Source organism: Amia ocellicauda, unplaced genomic scaffold, assembly GCF_036373705.1.
Source record: "Amia ocellicauda isolate fAmiCal2 unplaced genomic scaffold, fAmiCal2.hap1 HAP1_SCAFFOLD_225, whole genome shotgun sequence".
In the NCBI taxonomy this organism is placed as follows: Eukaryota; Metazoa; Chordata; class Actinopteri; order Amiiformes; family Amiidae; genus Amia; species Amia ocellicauda.
In genome coordinates this window covers 50,001-67,278 of record NW_027102788.1, presented here as the reverse complement: position 1 = coordinate 67,278, position 17,278 = coordinate 50,001, and the positions used below count along the sequence as shown (strand labels likewise).

Here is a 17,278-nt window from a genome sequence, read left to right as displayed (position 1 = left end):
AAGATTGCGCTTGACTGGCGTGTCAGGCACTCAATTACAGCTGTTTTATCAAGACAATGTGTTCGTTTTGTAATATATAGTTCCGGTCTGGTGTGGCACCCCAGCTAACGCACAACGTTGCCACAATGTTGCCACAACGTGGCGTGTTAGCAGGGACTGTCTGCGGCGCGCTGGTGTGTCCCGGGCTTTAGAGTAGAGAGACAGTTCAACTGTAAGTATGAACGGCAGAAACGGATATTGCCTTCCCTTTAAGTAGCGCGTCAGGGACAGCCTCCCTGGCTTACGGCCATACTAGCCTGAATACGCCCGATCTCGTCCGATCTCGGAAGCTAAGCAGGCTCGGGCCTGGTCAGTACTTGGATGGGAGACCCCCTGGGAATACCAGGTGCTGTAAGCTTTTGCATCTTTTACACACCAAAGGGCGACAAATCACGAGTTTTAACTTTGGATACACGCAATTTCATCATTATTTCAGATTTGACTTCCCCAAATACACAGGCATACAATAGATCTTGTTCTCCAACGTAAACGGTCCCTAGTAACTAGTGTACATTCGTAAATAAATTGAGCATCATGGCTAGAAGTGACTAAATGTTGCCTAATCTTTCTCATCGAGAAATGACACAATTACACCAACACAAAAAGGAACTCCACCGGACAAAGTTCAGTGCTCACAAGGAGCCTCATTCAACACACACGGTTCCATTCCCATTCATGCAAAGCACGAAAGTGTAAAACTTGGGAAAATACTTGAGAGCAAAGATCACATTCAATCTCATTCAAGGCACGGATGTGAATGCAACGGGATGAAATTACTGAAATGATGCCTGCCCTCGAACTGTGATGATGGACTACCCGACTCGCCAATAATATTGGGTTCTGGTGTATTGAAATACAGGAGCTGCTGGATTTGTGTGTTTTCTTACCCCCTCACCATAGTTTGTCAAATGTTTAAACAACTGAACTTATATTCAAGGTTTGTTTCTCTTCATATGTTTTACTGGTTTACATTTGTCTCAGCAACCTGTTGAATGATTCTTCTGCTTTCAAAACAAAATGACAACAGGATGAATGCACACACTTGAAAATACAATACATGCAATGTTATGCATCATAGTGATGCAACCTCCTTTCAGTTTCATACTGCATGTCAATTGAAATCCTTACTGAAATGCACACCTTCTCAAGATTGCGCTTGACTGGCGTGTCAGGCACTCAATTACAGCTGTTTTATCAAGACAATGTGTTCGTTTTGTAATATATAGTTCCGGTCTGGTGTGGCACCCCAGCTAACGCACAACGTTGCCACAATGTTGCCACAACGTGGCGTGTTAGCAGGGACTGTCTGCGGCGCGCTGGTGTGTCCCGGGCTTTAGAGTAGAGAGACAGTTCAACTGTAAGTATGAACGGCAGAAACGGATATTGCCTTCCCTTTAAGTAGCGCGTCAGGGACAGCCTCCCTGGCTTACGGCCATACTAGCCTGAATACGCCCGATCTCGTCCGATCTCGGAAGCTAAGCAGGCTCGGGCCTGGTCAGTACTTGGATGGGAGACCCCCTGGGAATACCAGGTGCTGTAAGCTTTTGCATCTTTTACACACCAAAGGGCGACAAATCACGAGTTTTAACTTTGGATACACGCAATTTCATCATTATTTCAGATTTGACTTCCCCAAATACACAGGCATACAATAGATCTTGTTCTCCAACGTAAACGGTCCCTAGTAACTAGTGTACATTCGTAAATAAATTGAGCATCATGGCTAGAAGTGACTAAATGTTGCCTAATCTTTCTCATCGAGAAATGACACAATTACACCAACACAAAAAGGAACTCCACCGGACAAAGTTCAGTGCTCACAAGGAGCCTCATTCAACACACACGGTTCCATTCCCATTCATGCAAAGCACGAAAGTGTAAAACTTGGGAAAATACTTGAGAGCAAAGATCACATTCAATCTCATTCAAGGCACGGATGTGAATGCAACGGGATGAAATTACTGAAATGATGCCTGCCCTCGAACTGTGATGATGGACTACCCGACTCGCCAATAATATTGGGTTCTGGTGTATTGAAATACAGGAGCTGCTGGATTTGTGTGTTTTCTTACCCCCTCACCATAGTTTGTCAAATGTTTAAACAACTGAACTTATATTCAAGGTTTGTTTCTCTTCATATGTTTTACTGGTTTACATTTGTCTCAGCAACCTGTTGAATGATTCTTCTGCTTTCAAAACAAAATGACAACAGGATGAATGTACACACTTGAAAATACAATACATGCAATGTTATGCATCATAGTGATGCAACCTCATTTCAGTTTCATACTGCATGTCAATTGAAATCCTTACTGAAATGCACACCTTCTCAAGATTGCGCTTGACTGGCGTGTCAGGCACTCAATTACAGCTGTATTATCAAGACAATGTGTTCGTTTTGTAAAATATAGTTCCGGTCTGGTGTGTCACCCCAGCTAACGCACAACGTTGCCACAATGTTGCCACAACGTGGCGTGTTAGCAGGGACTGTCTGCGGCGCGCTGGTGTGTCCCGGGCTTTAGAGTAGAGAGACAGTTCAACTGTAAGTATGAACGGCAGAAACGGATATTGCCTTCCCTTTAAGTAGAGCGTCAGGGACAGCCTCCCTGGCTTACGGCCATACTATCCTGAATACGCCCGATCTCGTCAGATCTCGGAAGCTAAGCAGGCTCGGGCCTGGTCAGTACTTGGATGGGAGACCGCCTGGGAATACCAGGTGCTGTAAGCTTTTGCATCTTTTACACTCCAGAGGGCGACAAATCACGAGTTTTAACTTTGGATACACGCAATTTCATCATTATTTCAGATTTGACTTCCCCAAATACACAGGCATACAATAGATCTTGTTCTCCTACGTAAACGGTCCCTAGTAACTAGGGTACATTCGTAAATAAATTGAGCATCATGGCTAGAAGTGACTAAATGTTGCCTAATCTTTCTCATCGAGAAATGACACAATTACAGCAACACAAAAAGGAACTCCACCGGACAAAGTTCAGTGCTCACAAGGAGCCTCATTCAACACACACGGTTCCATTCCCATTCATGCAAAGCACGAAAGTGTAAAACTTGGGAACATACTTGAGAACAAAGATCACATTCAATCTCATTCAAGGCACGGATGTGAATGCAACGGGATGAAATTACTGAAATGATGCCTGCCCTCGAACTGTGATGATGGACTACCCGACTCGCCAATAATATTGGGTTCTGGTGTATTGAAATACAGGAGCTGCTGGATTTGTGTGTTTTCTTACCCCCTCACCATAGTTTGTCAAATGTTTAAACAACTGAACTTATATTCAAGGTTTGTTTCTCTTCATATGTTTTACTGGTTTACATTTGTCTCAGCAACCTCAGCAAAAATGATTCTTCTGCTTTCAAAACAAAATGACAACAGGATGAATGCACACACTTGAAAATACAATACATGCAATGTTATGCATCATAGTGATGCAACCTCCTTTCAGTTTCATACTGCATGTCAATTGAAATCCTTATTGAAATGCACACCTTCTCAAGATTGCGCTTGACTGGCGTGTCAGGCACTCAATTACAGCTGTATTATCAAGACAATGTGTTCGTTTTGTAAAATATAGTTCCGGTCTGGTGTGGCACCCCAGCTAACGCACAACGTTGCCACAACGTTTCGTGTTAGCAGGGACTGTCTGCGGCGCGCTGGTGTGTCCCGGACTTTAGAGTAGAGAGACAGTTCAACTGCAAGTATGAGCGGCAGAAACGGATATTGCCTTCCCTTTAAGTAGAGCGTCAGGGACAGCCTCCCTGGCTTACGGCCATACTAGCCTGAATACGCCCGATCTCGTCCGATCTCGGAAGCTAAGCAGGCTCGGGCCTGGTCAGTACTTGGATGGGAGACCGCCTGGGAATACCAGGTGCTGTAAGCTTTTGCATCTTTTACACACCAAAGGGCGACAAATCACAAGTTTTAACTTTGGATACACGCAATTTCATCATTATTTCAGATTTGACTTCCCCAAATACACAGGCATACAATAGATCTTGTTCTCCAACGTAAACGGTCCCTAGTAACTAGTGTACATTTGTAAATAAATTGAGCATCATGGCTAGAAGTGACTAAATGTTGCCTAATCTTTCTCATCGAGAAATGACACAATTACAGCAACACAAAAAGGAACTCCACCGGACAAAGTTCAGTGCTCACAAAGAGCCTCATTCAACACACACGGTTCCATTCCCATTCATGCAAAGCACGAAAGTGTAAAACTTGGGAACATACTTGAGAGCAAAGATCACATTCAATCTCATTCAAGGCACGGATGTGAATGCAACGGGATGAAATTACTGAAATGATGCCTGCCCTCGAACTGTGATGATGGACTACCCGACTCGCCAATAATATTGGGTTCTGGTGTATTGAAATACAGGAGCTGCTGGATTTGTGTGTTTTCTTACCCCCTCACCATAGTTTGTCAAATGTTTAAACAACTGAACTTATATTCAAGGTTTGTTTCTCTTCATATGTTTTACTGGTTTACATTTGTCTCAGCAACCTGTTGAATGATTCTTCTGCTTTCAAAACAAAATGACAACAGGATGAATGCACACACTTGAAAATACAATACATGCAATGTTATGCATCATAGTGATGCAACCTCCTTTCAGTTTCATACTGCATGTCAATTGAAATCCTTACTGAAATGCACACCTTCTCAAGATTGCGCTTGACTGGCGTGTCAGGCACTCAATTACAGCTGTTTTATCAAGACAATGTGTTCGTTTTGTAATATATAGTTCCGGTCTGGTGTGGCACCCCAGCTAACGCACAACGTTGCCACAATGTTGCCACAACGTGGCGTGTTAGCAGGGACTGTCTGCGGCGCGCTGGTGTGTCCCGGGCTTTAGAGTAGAGAGACAGTTCAACTGTAAGTATGAACGGCAGAAACGGATATTGCCTTCCCTTTAAGTAGCGCGTCAGGGACAGCCTCCCTGGCTTACGGCCATACTAGCCTGAATACGCCCGATCTCGTCCGATCTCGGAAGCTAAGCAGGCTCGGGCCTGGTCAGTACTTGGATGGGAGACCCCCTGGGAATACCAGGTGCTGTAAGCTTTTGCATCTTTTACACACCAAAGGGCGACAAATCACGAGTTTTAACTTTGGATACACGCAATTTCATCATTATTTCAGATTTGACTTCCCCAAATACACAGGCATACAATAGATCTTGTTCTCCAACGTAAACGGTCCCTAGTAACTAGTGTACATTCGTAAATAAATTGAGCATCATGGCTAGAAGTGACTAAATGTTGCCTAATCTTTCTCATCGAGAAATGACACAATTACACCAACACAAAAAGGAACTCCACCGGACAAAGTTCAGTGCTCACAAGGAGCCTCATTCAACACACACGGTTCCATTCCCATTCATGCAAAGCACGAAAGTGTAAAACTTGGGAAAATACTTGAGAGCAAAGATCACATTCAATCTCATTCAAGGCACGGATGTAAATGCAACGGGATGAAATTACTGAAATGATGCCTGCCCTCGAACTGTGATGATGGACTACCCGACTCGCCAATAATATTGGGTTCTGGTGTATTGAAATACAGGAGCTGCTGGATTTGTGTGTTTTCTTACCCCCTCACCATAGTTTGTCAAATGTTTAAACAACTGAACTTATATTCAAGGTTTGTTTCTCTTCATATGTTTTACTGGTTTACATTTGTCTCAGCAACCTGTTGAATGATTCTTCTGCTTTCAAAACAAAATGACAACAGGATGAATGCACACACTTGAAAATACAATACATGCAATGTTATGCATCATAGTGATGCAACCTCCTTTCAGTTTCATACTGCATGTCAATTGAAATCCTTACTGAAATGCACACCTTCTCAAGATTGCGCTTGACTGGCGTGTCAGGCACTCAATTACAGCTGTTTTATCAAGACAATGTGTTCGTTTTGTAATATATAGTTCCGGTCTGGTGTGGCACCCCAGCTAACGCACAACGTTGCCACAATGTTGCCACAACGTGGCTTGTTAGCAGGGACTGTCTGCGGCGCGCTGGTGTGTCCCGGGCTTTAGAGTAGAGAGACAGTTCAACTGTAAGTATGAACGGCAGAAACGGATATTGCCTTCCCTTTAAGTAGCGCGTCAGGGACAGCCTCCCTGGCTTACGGCCTTACTAGCCTGAATACGCCCGATCTCGTCCGATCTCGGAAGCTAAGCAGGCTCGGGCCTGGTCAGTACTTGGATGGGAGACCCCCTGGGAATACCAGGTGCTGTAAGCTTTTGCATCTTTTACACACCAAAGGGCGACAAATCACGAGTTTTAACTTTGGATACACGCAATTTCATCATTATTTCAGATTTGACTTCCCCAAATACACAGGCATACAATAGATCTTGTTCTCCAACGTAAACGGTCCCTAGTAACTAGTGTACATTCGTAAATAAATTGAGCATCATGGCTAGAAGTGACTAAATGTTGCCTAATCTTTCTCATCGAGAAATGACACAATTACACCAACACAAAAAGGAACTCCACCGGACAAAGTTCAGTGCTCACAAGGAGCCTCATTCAACACACACGGTTCCATTCCCATTCATGCAAAGCACGAAAGTGTAAAACTTGGGAAAATACTTGAGAGCAAAGATCACATTCAATCTCATTCAAGGCACGGATGTGAATGCAACGGGATGAAATTACTGAAATGATGCCTGCCCTCGAACTGTGATGATGGACTACCCGACTCGCCAATAATATTGGGTTCTGGTGTATTGAAATACAGGAGCTGCTGGATTTGTGTGTTTTCTTACCCCCTCACCATAGTTTGTCAAATGTTTAAACAACTGAACTTATATTCAAGGTTTGTTTCTCTTCATATGTTTTACTGGTTTACATTTGTCTCAGCAACCTGTTGAATGATTCTTCTGCTTTCAAAACAAAATGACAACAGGATGAATGCACACACTTGAAAATACAATACATGCAATGTTATGCATCATAGTGATGCAACCTCCTTTCAGTTTCATACTGCATGTCAATTGAAATCCTTACTGAAATGCACACCTTCTCAAGATTGCGCTTGACTGGCGTGTCAGGCACTCAATTACAGCTGTTTTATCAAGACAATGTGTTCGTTTTGTAATATATAGTTCCGGTCTGGTGTGGCACCCCAGCTAACGCACAACGTTGCCACAATGTTGCCACAACGTGGCGTGTTAGCAGGGACTGTCTGCGGCGCGCTGGTGTGTCCCGGGCTTTAGAGTAGAGAGACAGTTCAACTGTAAGTATGAACGGCAGAAACGGATATTGCCTTCCCTTTAAGTAGCGCGTCAGGGACAGCCTCCCTGGCTTACGGCCATACTAGCCTGAATACGCCCGATCTCGTCCGATCTCGGAAGCTAAGCAGGCTCGGGCCTGGTCAGTACTTGGATGGGAGACCCCCTGGGAATACCAGGTGCTGTAAGCTTTTGCATCTTTTACACACCAAAGGGCGACAAATCACGAGTTTTAACTTTGGATACACGCAATTTCATCATTATTTCAGATTTGACTTCCCCAAATACACAGGCATACAATAGATCTTGTTCTCCAACGTAAACGGTCCCTAGTAACTAGTGTACATTCGTAAATAAATTGAGCATCATGGCTAGAAGTGACTAAATGTTGCCTAATCTTTCTCATCGAGAAATGACACAATTACACCAACACAAAAAGGAACTCCACCGGACAAAGTTCAGTGCTCACAAGGAGCCTCATTCAACACACACGGTTCCATTCCCATTCATGCAAAGCACGAAAGTGTAAAACTTGGGAAAATACTTGAGAGCAAAGATCACATTCAATCTCATTCAAGGCACGGATGTGAATGCAACGGGATGAAATTACTGAAATGATGCCTGCCCTCGAACTGTGATGATGGACTACCCGACTCGCCAATAATATTGGGTTCTGGTGTATTGAAATACAGGAGCTGCTGGATTTGTGTGTTTTCTTACCCCCTCACCATAGTTTGTCAAATGTTTAAACAACTGAACTTATATTCAAGGTTTGTTTCTCTTCATATGTTTTACTGGTTTACATTTGTCTCAGCAACCTGTTGAATGATTCTTCTGCTTTCAAAACAAAATGACAACAGGATGAATGTACACACTTGAAAATACAATACATGCAATGTTATGCATCATAGTGATGCAACCTCATTTCAGTTTCATACTGCATGTCAATTGAAATCCTTACTGAAATGCACACCTTCTCAAGATTGCGCTTGACTGGCGTGTCAGGCACTCAATTACAGCTGTATTATCAAGACAATGTGTTCGTTTTGTAAAATATAGTTCCGGTCTGGTGTGGCACCCCAGCTAACGCACAACGTTGCCACAATGTTGCCACAACGTGGCGTGTTAGCAGGGACTGTCTGCGGCGCGCTGGTGTGTCCCGGGCTTTAGAGTAGAGAGACAGTTCAACTGTAAGTATGAACGGCAGAAACGGATATTGCCTTCCCTTTAAGTAGAGCGTCAGGGACAGCCTCCCTGGCTTACGGCCATACTATCCTGAATACGCCCGATCTCGTCAGATCTCGGAAGCTAAGCAGGCTCGGGCCTGGTCAGTACTTGGATGGGAGACCGCCTGGGAATACCAGGTGCTGTAAGCTTTTGCATCTTTTACACTCCAGAGGGCGACAAATCACGAGTTTTAACTTTGGATACACGCAATTTCATCATTATTTCAGATTTGACTTCCCCAAATACACAGGCATACAATAGATCTTGTTCTCCTACGTAAACGGTCCCTAGTAACTAGGGTACATTCGTAAATAAATTGAGCATCATGGCTAGAAGTGACTAAATGTTGCCTAATCTTTCTCATCGAGAAATGACACAATTACAGCAACACAAAAAGGAACTCCACCGGACAAAGTTCAGTGCTCACAAGGAGCCTCATTCAACACACACGGTTCCATTCCCATTCATGCAAAGCACGAAAGTGTAAAACTTGGGAACATACTTGAGAACAAAGATCACATTCAATCTCATTCAAGGCACGGATGTGAATGCAACGGGATGAAATTACTGAAATGATGCCTGCCCTCGAACTGTGATGATGGACTACCCGACTCGCCAATAATATTGGGTTCTGGTGTATTGAAATACAGGAGCTGCTGGATTTGTGTGTTTTCTTACCCCCTCACCATAGTTTGTCAAATGTTTAAACAACTGAACTTATATTCAAGGTTTGTTTCTCTTCATATGTTTTACTGGTTTACATTTGTCTCAGCAACCTCAGCAAAAATGATTCTTCTGCTTTCAAAACAAAATGACAACAGGATGAATGCACACACTTGAAAATACAATACATGCAATGTTATGCATCATAGTGATGCAACCTCCTTTCAGTTTCATACTGCATGTCAATTGAAATCCTTATTGAAATGCACACCTTCTCAAGATTGCGCTTGACTGGCGTGTCAGGCACTCAATTACAGCTGTATTATCAAGACAATGTGTTCGTTTTGTAAAATATAGTTCCGGTCTGGTGTGGCACCCCAGCTAACGCACAACGTTGCCACAACGTTTCGTGTTAGCAGGGACTGTCTGCGGCGCGCTGGTGTGTCCCGGACTTTAGAGTAGAGAGACAGTTCAACTGCAAGTATGAGCGGCAGAAACGGATATTGCCTTCCCTTTAAGTAGAGCGTCAGGGACAGCCTCCCTGGCTTACGGCCATACTAGCCTGAATACGCCCGATCTCGTCCGATCTCGGAAGCTAAGCAGGCTCGGGCCTGGTCAGTACTTGGATGGGAGACTGCCTGGGAATACCAGGTGCTGTAAGCTTTTGCATCTTTTACACACCAGAGGGCGACAAATCACGAGTTTTAACTTTGGATACACGCAATTTCATCATTATTTCAGATTTGACTTCCCCAAATACACAGGCATACAATAGATCTTGTTCTCCAACGTAAACGGTCCCTAGTAACTAGGGTACATTCGTAAATAAATTGAGCATCATGGCTAGAAGTGACTAAATGTTGCCTAATCTTTCTCATCGAGAAATGACACAATTACAGCAACACAAAAAGGAACTCCACCGGACAAAGTTCAGTGCTCACAAGGAGCCTCATTCAACACACACGGTTCCATTCCCATTCATGCAAAGCACGAAAGTGTAAAACTTGGGAACATACTTGAGAGCAAAGATCACATTCAATCTCATTCAAGGCACGGATGTGAATGCAACGGGATGAAATTACTGAAATGATGCCTGCCCTCGAACTGTGAAGATGGACTTCCCGACTCGCCAATAATATTGGGTTCTGGTGTATTGAAATACAGGAGCTGCTGGATTTGTGTGTTTTCTTACCCCCTCACCATAGTTTGTCAAATGTTTAAACAACTGAACTTATATTCAAGGTTTGTTTCTCTTCATATGTTTTACTGGTTTACATTTGTCTCAGCAACCTGTTGAATGATTCTTCTGCTTTCAAAACAAAATGACAACAGGATGAATGCACACACTTGAAAATACAATACATGCAATGTTATGCATCATAGTGATGCAACCTCCTTTCAGTTTCATACTGCATGTCAATTGAAATCCTTACTGAAATGCACACCTTCTCAAGATTGCGCTTGACTGGCGTGTCAGGCACTCAATTACAGCTGTTTTATCAAGACAATGTGTTCGTTTTGTAATATATAGTTCCGGTCTGGTGTGGCACCCCAGCTAACGCACAACGTTGCCACAACGTTTCGTGTTAGCAGGGACTGTCTGCGGCGCGCTGGTGTGTCCCGGACTTTAGAGTAGAGAGACAGTTCAACTGCAAGTATGAGCGGCAGAAACGGATATTGCCTTCCCTTTAAGTAGAGCGTCAGGGAGAGCCTCCCTGGCTTACGGCCATACTAGCCTGAATACGCCCGATCTCGTCCGATCTCGGAAGCCAAGCAGGCTCGGGCCTGGTCAGTACTTGGATGGGAGACCGCCTGGGAATAACAGGTGCTGTAAGCTTTTGCATCTTTTACACACCAGAGGGCGACAAATCACGAGTTTTAACTTTGGATACACGCAATTTCATCATTATTTCAGATTTGACTTCCCCAAATACACAGGCATACAATAGATCTTGTTCTCCAACGTAAACGGTCCCTAGTAACTAGGGTACATTCGTAAATAAATTGAGCATCATGGCTAGAAGTGACTAAATGTTGCCTAATCTTTCTCATCGAGAAATGACACAATTACAGCAACACAAAAAGGAACTCCACCGGACAAAGTTCAGTGCTCACAAGGAGCCTCATTCAACACACACGGTTCCATTCCCATTCATGCAAAGCACGAAAGTGTAAAACTTGGGAACATACTTGAGAGCAAAGATCACATTCAATCTCATTCAAGGCACGGATGTGAATGCAACGGGATGAAATTACTGAAATGATGCCTGCCCTCGAACTGTGATGATGGACTACCCGACTCGCCAATAATATTGGGTTCTGGTGTATTGAAATACAGGAGCTGCTGGATTTGTGTGTTTTCTTACCCCCTCACCATAGTTTGTCAAATGTTTAAACAACTGAACTTATATTCAAGGTTTGTTTCTCTTCATATGTTTTACTGGTTTACATTTGTCTCAGCAACCTGTTGAATGATTCTTCTGCTTTCAAAACAAAATGACAACAGGATGAATGCACACACTTGAAAACACAATACATGCAATGTTATGCATCATAGTGATGCAACCTCCTTTCAGTTTCATACTGCATGTCAATTGAAATCCTTACTGAAATGCACACCTTCTCAAGATTGCGCTTGACTGGCGTGTCAGGCACTCAATTACAGCTGTTTTATCAAGAGAATGTGTTCGTTTTGTAATATATAGTTCCGGTCTGGTGTGGCACCCCAGCTAACGCACAACGTTGCCACAATGTTGCCACAACGTGGCGTGTTAGCAGGGACTGTCTGCGGTGCGCTGGTGTGTCCCGGGCTTTAGAGTAGAGAGACAGTTCAACTGTAAGTATGAACGGCAGAAACGGATATTGCCTTCCCTTTAAGTAGAGCGTCAGGGACAGCCTTCCTGGCTTACGGCCATACTAGCCTGAATACGCCCGATCTCGTCCGATCTCGGAAGGTAAGCAGGCTCGGGCCTGGTCAGTACTTGCATGGGAGACCGCCTGGGAATACCAGGTGCTGTAGGCTTTGGCATCTTTTACACACCAGAGGGCGACAAATCACGAGTTTTAACTTTGGATACACGCAATTTCATCATTATTTCAGATTTGACTTCCCCAAATACACAGGCATACAATAGATCTTGTTCTCCAACGTAAACGGTCCCTAGTAACTAGGGTACATTCGTAAATAAATTGAGCATCATGGCTAGAAGTGACTAAATGTTGCCTAATCTTTCTCATCGAGAAATGACACAATTACAGCAACACAAAAAGGAACTCCACCGGACAAAGTTCAGTGCTCACAAGGAGCCTCATTCAACACACACGGTTCCATTCCCATTCATGCAAAGCACGAAAGTGTAAAACTTGGGAACATACTTGAGAGCAAAGATCACATTCAATCTCATTCAAGGCACGGATGTGAATGCAACGGGATGAAATTACTGAAATGATGCCTGCCCTCGAACTGTGAAGATGGACTACCCGACTCGCCAATAATATTGGGTTCTGGTGTATTGAAATACAGGAGCTGCTGGATTTGTGTGTTTTCTTACCCCCTCACCATAGTTTGTCAAATGTTTAAACAACTGAACTTATATTCAAGGTTTGTTTCTCTTCATATGTTTTACTGGTTTACATTTGTCTCAGCAACCTGTTGAATGATTCTTCTGCTTTCAAAACAAAATGACAACAGGATGAATGCACACACTTGAAAATACAATACATGCAATGTTATGCATCATAGTGATGCAACCTCCTTTCAGTTTCATACTGCATGTCAATTGAAATCCTTACTGAAATGCACACCTTCTCAAGATTGCGCTTGACTGGCGTGTCAGGCACTCAATTACAGCTGTTTTATCAAGAGAATGTGTTCGTTTTGTAATATATAGTTCCGGTCTGGTGTGGCACCCCAGCTAACGCACAACGTTGCCACAACGTTTCGTGTTAGCAGGGACTGTCTGCGGCGTGCTGGTGTGTCCCGGACTTTAGAGTAGAGAGACAGTTCAACTGCAAGTATGAGCGGCAGAAACGGATATTGCCTTCCCTTTAAGTAGAGCGTCAGGGACAGCCTCCCTGGCTTACGGCCATACTAGCCTGAATACGCCCGATCTCGTCTGATCTCGGAAGCTAAGCAGGCTCGGGCCTGGTCAGTACTTGGATGGGAGACCACCTGGGAATACCAGGTGCTGTAAGCTTTTGCATCTTTTACACACCAGAGGGCGACAAATCACGAGTTTTAACTTTGGATACACGCAATTTCATCATTATTTCAGATTTGACTTCCCCAAATACACAGGCATACAATAGATCTTGTTCTCCAACGTAAACGGTCCCTAGTAACTAGGGTACATTCGTAAATAAATTGAGCATCATGGCTAGAAGTGACTAAATGTTGCCTAATCTTTCTCATCGAGAAATGACACAATTACAGCAACACAAAAAGGAACTCCACCGGACAAAGTTCAGTGCTCACAAGGAGCCTCATTCAACACACACGGTTCCATTCCCATTCATGCAAAGCACGAAAGTGTAAAACTTGGGAACATACTTGAGAGCAAAGATCACATTCAATCTCATTCAAGGCACGAATGTGAATGCAACTTGATGAAATTACTGAAATGATGCCTGCCCTCGAACTGTGAAGATGGACTTCCCGACTCGCCAATAATATTGGGTTCTGGTGTATTGAAATACAGGAGCTGCTGGATTTGTGTGTTTTCTAACCCCCTCACCATAGTTTGTCAAATGTTTAAACAACTGAACTTATATTCAAGGTTTGTTTCTCTTCATATGTTTTACTGGTTTACATTTGTCTCAGCAACCTGTTGAATGATTCTTCTGCTTTCAAAACAAAATGACAACAGGATGAATGCACACACTTGAAAATACAATACATGCAATGTTATGCATCATAGTGATGCAACCTCCTTTCAGTTTCATACTGCATGTCAATTGAAATCCTTACTGAAATGCACACCTTCTCAAGATTGCGCTTGACTGGCGTGTCAGGCACTCAATTACAGCTGTTTTATCAAGAGAATGTGTTCGTTTTGTAATATATAGTTCCGGTCTGGTGTGGCACCCCAGCTAACGCACAACGTTGCCACAATGTTGCCACAACGTGGCGTGTTAGCAGGGACTGTCTGCGGCGCGCTGGTGTGTCCCGGGCTTTAGAGTAGAGAGACAGTTCAACTGTAAGTATGAACAGCAGAAACGGATATTGCCTTCCCTTTAAGTAGAGCGTCAGGGACAGCCTTCCTGGCTTACGGCCATACTAGCCTGAATACGCCCGATCTCGTCCGATCTCGGAAGCCAAGCAGGCTCGGGCCTGGTCAGTACTTGGATGGGAGACCGCCTGGGAATACCAGGTGCTGTAAGCTTTTGCATCTTTTACACACCAGAGGGCGACAAATCACGAGTTTTAACTTTGGATACACGCAATTTCATCATTATTTCAGATTTGACTTCCCCAAATACACAGGCATACAATAGATCTTGTTCTCCAACGTAAACGGTCCCTAGTAACTAGGGTACATTCGTAAATAAATTGAGCATCATGGCTAGAAGTGACTAAATGTTGCCTAATCTTTCTCATCGAGAAATGACACAATTACAGCAACACAAAAAGGAACTCCACCGGACAAAGTTCAGTGCTCACAAGGAGCCTCATTCAACACACACGGTTCCATTCCCATTCATGCAAAGCACGAAAGTGTAAAACTTGGGAACATACTTGAGAGCAAAGATCACATTCAATCTCATTCAAGGCACGGATGTGAATGCAACGGGATGAAATTACTGAAATGATGCCTGCCCTCGAACTGTGATGATGGACTACCCGACTCGCCAATAATATTGGGTTCTGGTGTATTGAAATACAGGAGCTGCTGGATTTGTGTGTTTTCTTACCCCCTCACCATAGTTTGTCAAATGTTTAAACAACTGAACTTATATTCAAGGTTTGTTTCTCTTCATATGTTTTACTGGTTTACATTTGTCTCAGCAACCTGTTGAATGATTCTTCTGCTTTCAAAACAAAATGACAACAGGATGAATGCACACACTTGAAAATACAATACATGCAATGTTATGCATCATAGTGATGCAACCTCCTTTCAGTTTCATACTGCATGTCAATTGAAATCCTTACTGAAATGCACACCTACTCAAGATTGCGCTTGACTGGCGTGTCAGGCACTCAATTACAGCTGTTTTATCAAGAGAATGTGTTCGTTTTGTAATATATAGTTCCGGTCTGGTGTGGCACCCCAGCTAACGCACAACATTGCCACAATGTTGCCACAACGTGGCGTGTTAGCAGAGACTGTCTGCGGCGCGCTGGTGTGTCCCGGGCTTTAGAGTAGAGAGACAGTTCAACTGTAAGTATGAACAGCAGAAACGGATATTGCCTTCCCTTTAAGTAGAGCGTCAGGGACAGCCTTCCTGGCTTACGGCCATACTAGCCTGAATACGCCCGATCTCGTCCGATCTCGGAAGCTAAGCAGGCTCGGGCCTGGTCAGTACTTGGATGGGAGACCGCCTGGGAATACCAGGTGCTGTTGGCTTTGGCATCTTTTACACACCAGAGGGCGACAAATCACGAGTTTTAACTTTGGATACACGCAATTTCATCATTATTTCAGATTTGACTTCCCCAAATACACAGGCATACAATAGATCTTGTTCTCCAACGTAAACGGTCCCTAGTAACTAGGGTACATTCGTAAATAAATTGAGCATCATGGCTAGAAGTGACTAAATGTTGCCTAATCTTTCTCATCGAGAAATGACACAATTACAGCAACACAAAAAGGAACTCCACCGGACAAAGTTCAGTGCTCACAAGGAGCCTCATTCAACACACACGGTTCCATTCCCATTCATGCAAAGCACGAAAGTGTAAAACCTGGGAACATACTTGAGAGCAAAGATCACATTCAATCTCATTCAAGGCACGGATGTGAATGCAACGGGATGAAATTACTGAAATGATGCCTGCCCTCGAACTGTGATGATGGACTACCCGACTCGCCAATAATATTGGGTTCTGGTGTATTGAAATACAGGAGCTGCTGGATTTGTGTGTTTTCTTACCCCCTCACCATAGTTTGTCAAATGTTTAAACAACTGAACTTATATTCAAGGTTTGTTTCTCTTCATATGTTTTACTGGTTTACATTTGTCTCAGCAACCTCAGCAAAAATGATTCTTCTGCTTTCAAAACAAAATGACAACAGGATGAATGCACACACTTGAAAATACAATACATGCAATGTTATGCATCATAGTGATGCAACCTCCTTTCAGTTTCATACTGCATGTCAATTGAAATCCTTACTGAAATGCACACCTTCTCAAGATTGCGCTTGACTGGCGTGTCAGGCACTCAATTACAGCTGTTTTATCAAGACAATGTGTTCGTTTTGTAATATATAGTTCCGGTCTGGTGTGGCACCCCAGCTAACGCACAACGTTGCCACAACGTTTCGTGTTAGCAGGGACTGTCTGCGGCGTGCTGGTGTGTCCCGGACTTTAGAGTAGAGAGACAGTTCAACTGCAAGTATGAGCGGCAGAAACGGATATTGCCTTCCCTTTAAGTAGAGCGTCAGGGACAGCCTCCCTGGCTTACGGCCATACTAGCCTGAATACGCCCGATCTCGTCTGATCTCGGAAGCTAAGCAGGCTCGGGCCTGGTCAGTACTTGGATGGGAGACCACCTGGGAATACCAGGTGCTGTAAGCTTTTGCATCTTTTACACACCAGAGGGCGACAAATCACGAGTTTTAACTTTGGATACACGCAATTTCATCATTATTTCAGATTTGACTTCCCCAAATACACAGGCATACAATAGATCTTGTTCTCCAACGTAAACGGTCCCTAGTAACTAGGGTACATTCGTAAATAAATTGAGCATCATGGCTAGAAGTGACTAAATGTTGCCTAATCTTTCTCATCGAGAAATGACACAATTACAGCAACACAAAAAGGAACTCCACCGGACAAAGTTCAGTGCTCACAAGGAGCCTCATTCAACACACACGGTTCCATTCCCATTCATGCAAAGCACGAAAGTGTA

The 17,278-nt window shown here is 43.7% G+C and overlaps 15 non-coding genes across 15 annotated transcripts; all 15 read left to right on the top strand.

Moving 5' to 3' along the window:
• The first annotated feature begins 278 nt into the window (after positions 1-278).
• Positions 279-397, top strand: LOC136725831 (5S ribosomal RNA). Its single transcript, XR_010807736.1, has one exon. It is a non-coding gene; the product is annotated as a 5S ribosomal RNA (ribosomal RNA).
• Positions 398-1,463: 1,066 nt separating this feature from the next.
• On the top strand, positions 1,464-1,582 carry LOC136725829 (5S ribosomal RNA). Its single transcript, XR_010807735.1, has one exon. It is a non-coding gene; the product is annotated as a 5S ribosomal RNA (ribosomal RNA).
• Positions 1,583-2,648: 1,066 nt separating this feature from the next.
• LOC136725868 (5S ribosomal RNA) lies at positions 2,649-2,767 on the top strand. The gene has a single exon (XR_010807770.1). It is a non-coding gene; the product is annotated as a 5S ribosomal RNA (ribosomal RNA).
• Positions 2,768-3,825: 1,058 nt separating this feature from the next.
• On the top strand, positions 3,826-3,944 carry LOC136725826 (5S ribosomal RNA). The gene has a single exon (XR_010807732.1). It is a non-coding gene; the product is annotated as a 5S ribosomal RNA (ribosomal RNA).
• Positions 3,945-5,010: 1,066 nt separating this feature from the next.
• Positions 5,011-5,129, top strand: LOC136725828 (5S ribosomal RNA). The gene has a single exon (XR_010807734.1). It is a non-coding gene; the product is annotated as a 5S ribosomal RNA (ribosomal RNA).
• A 1,066-nt stretch (positions 5,130-6,195) lies between these two features.
• On the top strand, positions 6,196-6,314 carry LOC136725857 (5S ribosomal RNA). The gene has a single exon (XR_010807760.1). It is a non-coding gene; the product is annotated as a 5S ribosomal RNA (ribosomal RNA).
• A 1,066-nt stretch (positions 6,315-7,380) lies between these two features.
• Positions 7,381-7,499, top strand: LOC136725827 (5S ribosomal RNA). The gene has a single exon (XR_010807733.1). It is a non-coding gene; the product is annotated as a 5S ribosomal RNA (ribosomal RNA).
• A 1,066-nt stretch (positions 7,500-8,565) lies between these two features.
• On the top strand, positions 8,566-8,684 carry LOC136725867 (5S ribosomal RNA). Its single transcript, XR_010807769.1, has one exon. It is a non-coding gene; the product is annotated as a 5S ribosomal RNA (ribosomal RNA).
• Positions 8,685-9,742: 1,058 nt separating this feature from the next.
• Positions 9,743-9,861, top strand: LOC136725858 (5S ribosomal RNA). Its single transcript, XR_010807761.1, has one exon. It is a non-coding gene; the product is annotated as a 5S ribosomal RNA (ribosomal RNA).
• Positions 9,862-10,916: 1,055 nt separating this feature from the next.
• LOC136725864 (5S ribosomal RNA) lies at positions 10,917-11,035 on the top strand. The gene has a single exon (XR_010807766.1). It is a non-coding gene; the product is annotated as a 5S ribosomal RNA (ribosomal RNA).
• Positions 11,036-12,101: 1,066 nt separating this feature from the next.
• On the top strand, positions 12,102-12,220 carry LOC136725869 (5S ribosomal RNA). The gene has a single exon (XR_010807771.1). It is a non-coding gene; the product is annotated as a 5S ribosomal RNA (ribosomal RNA).
• Positions 12,221-13,275: 1,055 nt separating this feature from the next.
• On the top strand, positions 13,276-13,394 carry LOC136725839 (5S ribosomal RNA). Its single transcript, XR_010807744.1, has one exon. It is a non-coding gene; the product is annotated as a 5S ribosomal RNA (ribosomal RNA).
• A 1,066-nt stretch (positions 13,395-14,460) lies between these two features.
• LOC136725853 (5S ribosomal RNA) lies at positions 14,461-14,579 on the top strand. The gene has a single exon (XR_010807756.1). It is a non-coding gene; the product is annotated as a 5S ribosomal RNA (ribosomal RNA).
• Positions 14,580-15,645: 1,066 nt separating this feature from the next.
• LOC136725861 (5S ribosomal RNA) lies at positions 15,646-15,764 on the top strand. The gene has a single exon (XR_010807764.1). It is a non-coding gene; the product is annotated as a 5S ribosomal RNA (ribosomal RNA).
• A 1,058-nt stretch (positions 15,765-16,822) lies between these two features.
• Positions 16,823-16,941, top strand: LOC136725838 (5S ribosomal RNA). The gene has a single exon (XR_010807743.1). It is a non-coding gene; the product is annotated as a 5S ribosomal RNA (ribosomal RNA).
• Positions 16,942-17,278: the final 337 nt, after the last annotated feature.